The sequence below is a fragment of the Lathyrus oleraceus genome, chromosome 6 (assembly GCF_024323335.1).
Source record: "Lathyrus oleraceus cultivar Zhongwan6 chromosome 6, CAAS_Psat_ZW6_1.0, whole genome shotgun sequence".
NCBI lineage: Eukaryota > Viridiplantae > Streptophyta > Magnoliopsida > Fabales > Fabaceae > Lathyrus > Lathyrus oleraceus.
In genome coordinates, this window is record NC_066584.1 from 230,100,139 (window position 1) to 230,112,319 (window position 12,181).

At 40.5% G+C, this 12,181-nt stretch overlaps 1 non-coding gene across 1 annotated transcript; it reads left to right on the top strand.

Moving 5' to 3' along the window:
• Nucleotides 1-7,474: 7,474 nt before the first annotated feature.
• LOC127099192 (small nucleolar RNA R71) lies at nucleotides 7,475-7,581 on the top strand. Its single transcript, XR_007793730.1, has one exon. It is a non-coding gene; the product is annotated as a small nucleolar RNA R71 (small nucleolar RNA).
• Nucleotides 7,582-12,181: the final 4,600 nt, after the last annotated feature.

Here is a 12,181-nt window from a genome sequence, read left to right on the forward strand (position 1 = left end):
CTATTTGTGAGGCTTCCTTGCAAAAATAGAAGCTCTCTAGCGTTAACCTTATTTGGATTCTCCCGGCGAAAAAACAGTGCATGCCAACAGATATCTAAAAACTCTGATGGTCGGGTTATGGATGGTTGAGGCAAGAACTCCTTCAAAAGAGTTAATGGAAGTGTTTGATAGACGCTCCCAGAAGGAAAATACCTCAACAGCCCATTCGGAATCCAAAGGGGCCTCACAAATAGCACCCTCCCCATGAGGGATCCCTAACAAACTGGCTAGGTCATCGATACTGAATTGGTATTCAACAGCAAACATTCTAAATTGAACAGTACCGACTGTGCTAGCAGTGTTAGGGCGGATAACATAAATTAAAGAACTTAAAAATTCAATTGTCAGCCGCTCATAGGTGGGTTCTTTGTTGATAAAGAAATTATGCAAACCTAAGAAGTCTAATAAATGGAAAATGCTATGGTAGATGCCTAAAGTATATAGACAATCTTCGTCAACATACCTCGTCGGGAGAAGTTCCCGATTTTGCAACCGTTCAATGATTTTTCTTTGTCTCTCCCCTGGTTTCCCTCCTCGAAGAACGAATCCGTTGAACTCCATTTGAATGCTCTTGAAATGTGGATGAAGAAGATGAAGTGGTTGGTGAAAAGGTTGGAGTTTTACAAAATCCGGCGGATGAAATCAAAAACGGAAAGTGGATTAATGATTTGTGTGGTATGATGGTTAGGAAAGTATGAGCTTTTTGTGGGGTCAAGGGCTTTTTTCAAAGGTGAAAAAATGGGTTTTGAAGGTTGTAAGTTGCAAAAATGGTGAAGAAGAGATGTCTGCCCCGACCATTTACAGACGCTGTGGCGGGCGCCACAGGTCCTATGGCGGGCGCCACAAGGCAAAATCCGGCTGGGCCAGATTTTGGTCCTTTGGTTTGGGCTTCGCTTGTCTTTTGGCTTTGAGGGGGTCTGGATAGCATTTGTCTTGTGATTCTCCTAGTTTCTTTGACTTGCATAATTTTATAAAAGTAAAAACGAAAATAAAAAGTGAAACTGAAACAAAAACAAAAACAGAAATTAAATATAAATGTAAATAAATAACTGAAAAAATTAAAATGCAAAATAAAATAAATATAAAACATATATAGATAAAAATAGAAATACTGATGTACGGTAGTAGTTTATATAGTATCCAAATGCGATAATGTAAAATGAGTAATGCAAATACGATAAATATATGAAAGAGAAATAAAGTGAAATGGTGAGATCAGGTATTAGGGTGGTCGTCTGCCTGAGTGGATTCACGGAGCACGGCTATCTCCTGTCTGAGCTCGGCGATCTCCTGATATAGACAATCGGCTTTAGTAGCGTAGGTGAGATCAGACACTCCAATCTGTAAAGTTAGGTCCGCCACTTCCTGTCTAAGCGCTGCAATCTCTCTACGGCACTCAGCAATCTGGATGCGTATGTCGGGTGTCTGCAATGAATGATAATTAGAGAGAACATTGATTCTAGGAGATGATGGTGCAGGTGTGTATTCAGCAACTGGGGGCGATCTCGGCTCCTCAACGGTCTCTCCCTGGGCCTCTAGAGCATAACTCCAATTCGCTGGATCATGCACACTGGTCATCATAGGGTCTGGCAATGTGAAGTAATGGATGGCCTCACTGTCGACTAGCAATCGAAACTGACATGGGTGGAAAGAGGCTCTCCTCATCAATCCTATGGTCAAACAGAAATCGATGTCCATGGTAGTATATCCACAGTAGGTCTGAAGATGCAACAACTTGCGAGACAGACCCAAAGCGACAGCAATCTGTGTGACGATTCCACCAACATGGATGACTCCTTCGGTGGATCTAGAGATACCGCTGAGATTATTCAATAAAAAGTTCCCACATGCTACTGGAGACTGGGATGCGCAAAATAATAGGAAGATCTCCTCTTCACTCAGTAGAGTCTCTGCATCCTGTCTTCCCAAGAAGGAATGTGCTAATATCATCTGAAAATATCTGAAGGCTGGGTTATGTATGACATAAGATAACTGTGTAGATGGATCCTGGCTTCCACCGCCTAATATATCACTCCAAAACTTCTCCACTTCCTTACCCAGGAAATATCCCAAAGGTGTCTCCGGGATAACATCAGGAGTAGTCTGGAAACCTAATAAGTCGCCGAACTCTTTCTGGCTGAAGGAGTACTCAACTCCAAAGAGCCTGAAAGCAGCATACGCATCTGGTCCAAAATATGGGTCGTAGTCAAATGAACTCAGGAATTCCAAAGTCAGGTTCCTATATGTGTTGCTCAAGTCATCAGCAAATTCGTCCCAGTGGAGCTGGTGGCTAAGGAATCGGATACTAGGCTCGATACCCAGTGCCTCCATACAATGCTGATCAGGGTAACGTATGGGTTCCATAGGGCGCTGGTATAAAGCAATGTAGCGCTCCCTCTGAGCATTGTCTCTATAGGCGACATGCATGTCATCAAAACCCTGCATCCTGTAAAAGTTAGGAAAGTGATCCTGAAAATACAAACCATTCAAACTTTAGTCTCAATGCAAAATAAGAGAAAATAAAATAAAAATAAAAATAAATGTAAATAAATGCGAAAAAAAATAAAATGAAAAGAAAAACCATGGGTTGCCTCCCACACAGCGCTTGTTTAACGTCATTAGCTTGACGGTTAGAATTTATACACCTGTAGTAGTGGTAATTGATGGATCAATCAGGGTGTGGCTTGAGTAGTATGTTGGAATGTCTCCTCCTTCGTAGAGCTTCAGTCTTTGTCCATTTACAAGAAATGGACTACAGGTATCGTTCTTGATTTCTACGGCTCCGGATCTCAGAATCTTGGATACTTCGAAGGGACCAGTCCATCTTGAACGTAGCTTTCCAGGGAAAAGTCGTAACCTAGTGTTGAAAAGGAGAACACAATCGCCTACATTGAAGTTTTTCTTTACTATTCTTTTGTCATGATAGGCTTTTGTCCTCTCTTTATATATTTTTGCATTTTCGTAGGTAGATTGCCTAAGCTCTTCTAATTTATGAATGTCCAATATACGCTTTTCTCCAGCGGCTAAGTAGTCTAAATTCAAAGTTTTAATGGCCCAATAGGCCTTATGCTCTAACTCGAATGGTAAGTGACAAGATTTTCCATAAACTAGTTGGTAAGGAGTAGTTCCTATAGGGGTTTTGAAAGCGGTTCTATAGGCCCATAATGCTTCTTGAAGCTTCTGAGACCAGTCTCTCCTAGAAATAGAAACAGTTTTCTCTAGGATCTGTTTTATCTCCCTATTAGATACTTCTACTTGGCCACTAGTTTGTGGATGGTATGGTGTTGCTACTCTATGCCTAACTCCATATTTTCTTAAAAGTTTGTCAAATATTCTCGATATAAAGTGTGATCCTCCATCGCTTATGACTAAACGTGGTGTTCCAAATCTAGGGAATATATAGTTTTTAAATAATTTGATTACTACCATAGTGTCGTTTGTGGGTGCAGCTATAGCTTCAATCCACTTAGACACATAGTCTACAGCTACTAAGATATACCTATTTCCTAAGGATGGTGGAAAAGGTCCCATGAAATCTATACCCCATACGTCGAAGAGTTCTACTTCCTGAATGTTTCTTAGAGGCATTTCATCACGTCTTGAAATGTTTCCAGTGCGTTGGCATCTGTCGCATTTGACAATGCAAGCATAGACATCGCACCACATGGTAGGCCAGAATAGGCCAGCTTGAAGAATCTTGGCGTATGTCTTAGAGGTGCTCGCATGTCCACCATAAGGTGCAGAATGACAATGCTCGATGATATTATTTACTTCTTCTTCTGGGACGCAACGGCGAAAGATGCCATCTTTACCCCTTTTGAAAAGGAGTGGTTCGTCCCAATAGAAGTTTCTCACATCGTGGAAGAATTTCTTCTTGCGGTAGTAGTCAAGATCAGGGGGTACTATATCAGCAGCTAGGTAATTAACGAAATCTGCATACCAGGGTACGTTATTTATTGCTAAGGAATTTTGGGAATGCTCATAAGGATCTAGGTTATTTGCTTCAATGGTTTCTACTTTAGCTATCAGTCTATCATAGGCGAAATCATCATTTATGGGTATTAGTTCAGGTTTTAGATGTTCTAGCCTAGAAAGGTGATCGGCCACTACATTTTCAGTGCCTTTTTTATCTCTTATATCTAAATCAAACTCTTGTAGTAATAGAATCCATCGGAGTAACCTGGGCTTGGCATCTTTTTTACTTAATAGGTAACGAATGGCAGCATGATCGGTGTAAACAATAATTTTTGCTCCTACTAGATAAGATCTAAATTTGCCTATAGCGAAAACTACAGCGAGTAATTCTTTTTCGGTTGTTGCGTAATTAAGTTGGGCAGCATCTAGGGTTTTACTGGCATAACAAATGGCATGTAACTTTTTATCTTTTCTTTGTCCTAGAACGGCTCCAACTGCATAATCACTAGCATCGCACATTATCTCAAAAGGTTCCGACCAATCGGGCGGTTTCATAATGGGTGCTGAGATTAATGCTTGCTTTAAAAGATTAAATGCGTCATTACATTTTTCATCAAAAATGAATTCAGCATCTTTCATTAAAAGTCCGGTTAACGGTTTAGTTATTTTGGAGAAGTCCTTAATAAAACGCTGGTAGAATCCAGCGTGTCCAAGAAAGCTTCGGACTTCTCTGATTGTTTTTGGTGGTTTTAGGTTTTCTATAACTTCTATTTTAGCTTTATCTACCTCTATACCTTTTTCAGAAACTATATGTCCTAAAACTATTCCTTCGGTCACCATGAAATGACATTTTTCCAAATTTAGCACGAGGTTCACCTCCACGCATCTCTCCAGAATTTTCTCAAGGTTAGCAAGACAATTGTGGAAATCGAATCCGCAAACCGAGAAATCATCCATAAACACTTCCATGATACCATCTAGGTAATCTGCAAAGATTGACATCATGCAGCGTTGGAAAGTAGCTGGGGCGTTACAGAGGCCGAAAGGCATTCGTCTGTAGGCAAAAGTTCCATAGGGGCATGTAAAGGTAGTTTTTTCTTGATCTTCGGGGTGAATAGGTATTTGGAAGAATCCAGAGTACCCATCTAAATAACAGAAGTAAGAGTGTCTGGCTAGACGCTCCAACATCTGGTCAATAAATGGTAAAGGGAAATGATCCTTCCTAGTTGCTTTATTTAATTTTCTATAATCTATACACATCCGCCATCCTCCTTCTAAACGTTTTGCTACATGTTCGCCTTTATCATGTTGCACGACTGTGATGCCTCCCTTTTTGGGTACTACATGCACATGGCTCACCCACTTACTATCCGAGATCTGGTAGATTATACTTGCCTCAAGCAACTTAAGAACTTCCTTCTTAACAACATCACTCATTATAGGGTTTATTCTTCTCTGATGCTCCCTAGAGGGTTTTGAATCTTCTTCGAGCGAGCTCCGATGCATGCATACGGATGGGCTTATACCTTTCAGGTCAGAGATATTATATCCTAAGGCTGAGGGATATCTTCGTAAAACGTCTAAAAGTTGGTTCGTTTCCTCTTGGCTTAAGGTAGCACTGACTATAACTGGACGGTTCATCTTTTCATCGAGGAACTCATATCTCAGGTTCTTAGGCAGCTCCTTAAGTTCTAAGGTTGGTTTCTTAGGGCATGGTATAGGATCTGGAGTAAGGGATAAACATTCGTAAAGGTTATCATCGATGTAAGGTTCTTTAAAGTCATCATCTTCCTTTATGGGGGTTGATGGTAACTTAATAATTTCTTTTTGTTCTAATTCTCTAACACATTCATGAATGATATCTAAGGCATAACACGAGTCTCCCATCACAGGAGCCATAAGAAATTTCAAAAGTATAAATTCTATTTTCTCATCGCCTACCTCAAATGTCAACATTCCTTTCTTGACATCTATTATGGCTCCTGCAATTGATAAGAATGGTCTACCTAGAAGAATTGGTATATCATTGTCCTCTTTGATGTCCATGACGACAAAATCAGTAGGGATAAACAGTTGACCTATCCTAACAGGAACATCTTCTAAAATGCCTATCGGATATTTAACAGATCTATCGGCTAACTGAAGTGACATCTTAGTGGGTTGTAATTCTCCTAAGTTTAACCTCTCACAAACTGCTAGAGGCATTAAGCTCACACTAGCTCCTAAGTCTAGAAAAGCTTTATCGATGACATGATTACCCAAAAGGCAAGGAATGGAGAAATTTCCAGGATCTTTATCTTTCTTTGCTAATTTGTCCTCGGAAATTGCATTACATTCCAAAGGCTTCGGATCGTCAAGTCTACGTTTGTTGGTAAGGATGTCTTTCAGAAACTTTGCATAAGAAGGTATTTGGGTGATGGCTTCTGTGAAAGGGATTTCTACATGAAGTTTTTCTATAACTTTAATAAATTTTTGAAACTGTTTATTGATTTGGGTTTGTTTGAGTCTTGGCGGATATGGCATAGGTGGTTTATACGGCGGGGGCGGTACGTAAATTTTATCTTTAGGTTCTTCTCCTTTCTCTCGACCTTCCTGGTATTCAGATTCTTCTGGTTCCTTTATTTCGTTTGGGGGTTTGGTGCATTCCTTAGAAGTTTCGGGTTCACTCAGTCTTGGGTTTGGTGGCTCATCATAAGCGTTCCCACTTCTTAGGGTAATGACATTGGCTTGTCCTCTCGGATTTTGTTGAGGTTTTCTAGGGAATTGTCCTCCAGGTGTAGTCTGAGGGGCTTGGTTTAAAGCTACCTGAGAGATCTGGGTTTCAAGCATCTTGGTATGAGTAACTATTTGGTCAACCTTGGTTCCTAACTGAGTAATCAATTCGTTAACATGAATGTTTTGGTTCATGAACTCCTTGTTTTGTTGGGTTTGAGCGGTGATAAAATTTTCCATAATTTTCTCAAGGCTCGGCTTTGGTGATACAGGTTGCATAGGTTGATTTGATCTAGGGGCTTGATAACTAGGTCTCGGAGGTGCATTACTTTGAATAGGGTTATTGTTTTTATAGGAGAAGTTAGGGTGATTCCTCCATCCAGGGTTATAGGTATTCGAATATGGGTTCCCTTGGGTGTAGTTCACTTGCTCGGAGTGGGTTTCGTTCAATAGACTGCAATCGGCAGATTGGTGTCCTTGGGTTCCACATATCTCACAATCCGACGAAACTGCGGCTACAGTATTCGGATTTATGCACATATGCTCGACTTTAAGGGCTAATGCGTCCATTTTAGCCTGCATCATGTCTATAGAGCTTAGTTCATGCATTCCTCCTTGGGCTTCCTTCTTCTCAACTGTCGCTCGTTCGACTCCCCATGATTGATGGTTTTGAGCCATGTCTTCGATGAGGGCACTAGCTTCAGGGTAAGGTTTGTTCATCAGAGCACCGCCTGCGGCAGCGTCGATGGTCATCTTTGTGTTGTAATGAAGTCCATTATAGAAGGTTTGAATGATTAACCAAATTTCTAAGCCATGATGTGGGCATGCTCGTAACAACTCTTTATATCTCTCCCAAGCTTCGAGCAGTGATTCTCCTTGGTTTTGGGTAAATCTAGTTATATGGTTTCGAAGAACGGCGGTCTTACTCAGGGGAAAATATCTAGCAAGAAAAACTCTTCTAAGGTTATCCCAAGTCGTAATGGAATTGGGTGGAAGGGAATCTAACCATGATAGAGCTTTATCTCTGAGGGAAAAAGGAAATAATCTTAAACGTATTGCCTCAGGAGAAGCTCCATTGGTTTTAAAAGTATCTGCTAATTGAAGAAATATTTTTAAATGTTGGTTAGGGTTCTCGGTAGCGAGACCCGCGAATTGTCTCTGTTGCACTAATTGCAACAAGGATGGTTTAAGTTCAAAATTATTGGCTGGGATGATTGGGTTTACTATACTAGAACTAGGTTCTTCGTTAGATGGTTGAGCGAAGTCCTTAAGAGGTCTTTGGTTTTGATCTTCGGCCATAGCTCTCTTAATTCTATGAAAGAATAAATGTGCGCGTGCGTAACGTTCAGGTTCTGCCAGAGGATTTACTAAACTTAAACTTCCGGTACTGCGAGTTCTTCGCATCGACCAACGGGAAATAACCTAAGTCTAAACGATATACCAACAGGAAAACGAAATTTGACGAAATTGGTCCCCGGCAACGGCGCCAAAAACTTGATGCGTTGTTAAACTTTGTGTTCGCAAGTGTACGAACGCGTCAGAGTAATATAAAAGATTATCGAACCACAGAGACCAAGTGTCAATCTATCGTTATCTATTGTTATGGTGTTTATCAAAGGCAATTAAAATAGGTGTTTTTGTAGTGTGCAATTGAAAAGTAAAGTTTTAAAATAAATTTAGTTAATAAAGACAGGGTCGAATGTAATTCACATAATTAAATGATAATCCAAGTACTTGCTAATAGAACTACTTATGGGCAATGTTTCCTACTTTGAAAAGAACTAATTTAACGGGAATTGTCGCTTTCGCATATTCAGAACTGAGTTGTACTCCCTAATCGAACCCTCTTATTGTCACTTATAAAAAGGCGTGCATTGCGTTAGAGTAGTAAACCTATTTTTAAGAAATATAGTATCTTGACTAAGTTGAAAAGTATTATAACCTGGATTTCTTAACCAAAAGAGGTTCTCACGAACCAGACTCTAAACTTATAAACGCGTCCGAAAATAGTTTCAAAATCTCTTTTCTTCTTGATGTTAAAAACCCCTAATGAACTAGACAAAGCGCTTTCGCTGTTTTTGAAATAGTAAAAAACAATTAAGTTTAAAAAGACGTTGGACGGCTTTCGATCTTACCCAACGGAATTGAAGTGCGGGAAAACTTAATTTGAAAGTTAAAATAGCCCTTTAAGTGTTTCTACGAACAATTGTACGGATTACTGGTTTAATTACGATCCTTACATTCTAGCCTTATAAATTTAGCTAAACATGGTAAAGTAAAAGTGCATTAAAATAAATAAAAGTAGTGCGAGTGCGGAAAGTAAATAATTTAAAGCGAGTGCGGAAAATAAATAAAAGTAGTGCGAGTGCGGAAAATAAATAATTTAAAGCGAGTGCGGGAAATAAATAATTTAAAGCGAGTGCGGAAAATAAATAAAGTAAAGCGAGTGCGGGAAATAAATAAAGTAAAAGCAAATGCGGGAAATAAATGAATTAAAAGCGAGTGCGGGAAATAAATAAAGTAAAGGCGAGTAATAAAAACTTGCTCCAATCGGAGGGCTGAGTAAATTGCAATGCGGAAAAGAAAATGGCGGCAGGATTAACTTCCTTCCAAAGTGCTCCAAACTCGAGTACAGACTCTATCACAGACTCAATTACACAATTGGGGTAACACTCCAATGCGAAGCGATTACCACTTTATAAAACTGAATATATGCCTAAGTGAAACAAAGTTGCTTCTGATTTCGCCTTGTTTCGACGTTCGGATCTTCGTCTGCTCTAAGTTTGGGTGATTGTAAAACTGAAGTCGCGTTTCTATTTATAAACAAATAGAAAAGGTGGAATTTACTTGGACGCCCTTCAACTTGAAAATAGAGGAAACCGTTTTCCTCTTGTGGCGCCCACCACAAGCACAAAGTGGGGCGCCTTAGTGGAAGTGGTGGGAAAACGTGGGAGTTGATGGAAGTTTGAATTGGACACGTCATGGCTTGGACTGTGGCGCCCGCCATTGGGTAGGCCATAAGAGCAAAATGCTGATTTTTAGGGTTTTTGGCTCTTTTTCGCTCCTTTTCTCGATCGGGGCTCCTATTAAGGTAAAAACCTGAAAACAAAGGAAAACACAGTAATAACACAACAAAATGATAATAAAATAACTAGAATGCATGCGAAACCGGAGTCGAAAATACGTAAATTTTAGTGTGATCAACTAGTATCCTTTTCTCTTGCATCTTTTTATTTTGGTTTCTGAAAATGTACTCAGTGTAATCCTTCCAATTTATATAAATAAAAAGAGATTTTTGGTCATATAAAATTCATTGTAATTACCATTTTAAATTTTATATATTTGCAAATGATATAGTAAGTTCCTTCGAATTAAAAATAATCAAGCATTGCATTTCATGCATCATTTGCATAAGCAGGTTTTTTCCAGGTGTCTGATTGGTGTTCTTTTGTGCTTTAGCCAAGCTGACTCACCGGTATAACACCAGAGCTAATCATCCAAAGATCACGGAACACCTTGAACAAGAGAACCGATATTTGAAAGAGGAGTTTGTTCGGCTGACTGCCATGATGGAGTCAGTTCTTGCTGCTCAAAGCCAAGCTTCTCTAACACTTGCAACTCCTCCCACGAGGACTGTCATTTCTGAAGTGGTTACCTCTACTGTGCCTGCTGCCACCGCCCACTTCGCTCTCAATCTGCCTGCTGGATTCCCGTGGGGAATGCCACCCAATTTTGTGCCAGAAGGTTTCGCTCCCACTTTTGCTTCCATGCCGGCATCTAGCCCAGTCATGTATGTGCCACCTCCAGTTATGCACACTTTGCCTCGTGTAGAGGACACCATCTATCATTCTGAGCCATCTGAGGGCCCGGACGTTTATGAAAATATGGATGAGATGAAGGACCAATTTCTTGGGCTGCGCAGGGAATTGAAAACGCTGAGAGACAAAGATCCGTTTGGAAAGAGCGTTGCTGAAATGTGCTTAGTGCCCAATGTGAAAATCCCAGTGAAATTCAAAGTGCCTGACTTTGAGAAGTACAAAGGGAACTCTTGTCCACTCAGTCATCTTGTGATGTATGTCTGCAAGATGTCAACCCAGACAGATAATGACTAACTGTTGATTCACTATTTCCAGGATAGCCTGACAGGTGTTACACTCTGTTGGTATATGGGGTTATATAGTGCAAGCATCCACACTTTCAATGATCTAGGTGAGGCTTTTGTGAAACAGTATAAGTATAACGTGGATATAGCGCCGGATAGGGACCCGTTGAGGTCCATGTCTCAAAAAGACTAGGAGACATTCAAGGAGTATGCCCAGCATTGGACGGAGTTGGCTGCCCATATCACTCCTCCTTTGGAGGAGAAAGAGATGACAAAAATCTTTCTAAAAACCCTGAGTTCATTTTATTATGAACGTATGATCGCCAGTGCCCCCAGTGATATTACCGAAATGGTAAATATGGGGATGAGACTTGAGAAGGGGTCTGTGAAGGACGATTGTCAAAAGATGAGGCGTCGACTAGCAAGAAGTATGAGAGTAGTTTCAGCAAGAGGAAGGATAGTGAAACAAACGCAATATCCAGTGGGAGGCAGAGGAGGCCTCAAGTAAGAAGAAATCCACCACCCCGTCAACATCATCATCATCAAGTATCTTCCGTCATTCCAGTATTCTCCAATCAGCAAACAACACCGACTCAACAACAACAATAATATCAATACCAAAATCAATGTCAACAACAACAACCGCAACAAAGAACAAACACCTACAACAACAACAACCACCAGCAACAGAATTTCGAGAGGAAGAATGTCTTTTTTGACCCAATTCCTATGTCATATGCAGAATTGTACCCATCATTAGTCCTCAAAAATTTAATTCATCCGAGGAATCCACCACAGATCCCAGAACCACTTCCTTGGTGGTATAAACCCGAACTTCGATGTGCATTTCACCAGGGTGCACCTGGGCACGATATTGAGAATTGTTATCCGCTGAAGTATGAGGTGCAAAAGCTTATGAAAAGTGGCATGGTGTCTTTTGAAGACCGCGCGCCTAATGTGAAAGCTAATCCTTTGCCCGCTCATGGGAATTATTCAATGAACATGGTTGATGGCTGTGTAGGTGAATTCAAAGTTTTTGATGTCCGGTTTATCCGAAGATCTTTGGTGCAAATGCATAAAGATATTTGTTTGGTGAGTGACTGTGAACATGATCACGATGGTTGTGATATTTGTAGTGTGAACCCAAGGGGTGTGTTGTAGTGAAAAGGGACATCCAGCGACTGATGGATGAAGGCATGATCCAAATTGTTCAATCTCGTCATATAGATGATGATGTTAATGTCATTATACCCGTTTTCAAGCAACCAGAGTGGTTGGTGATTCAGTACGATAGCAGTAGTAGCCAGAACGTCAGTACTAGATCAGTTTCGCCGTTGGTAATACGGTTGGCGGGCCCAGTCCTGTATGCATCTGATAAGGCTGTACCGTATCAATACAATGCTACGATGATGA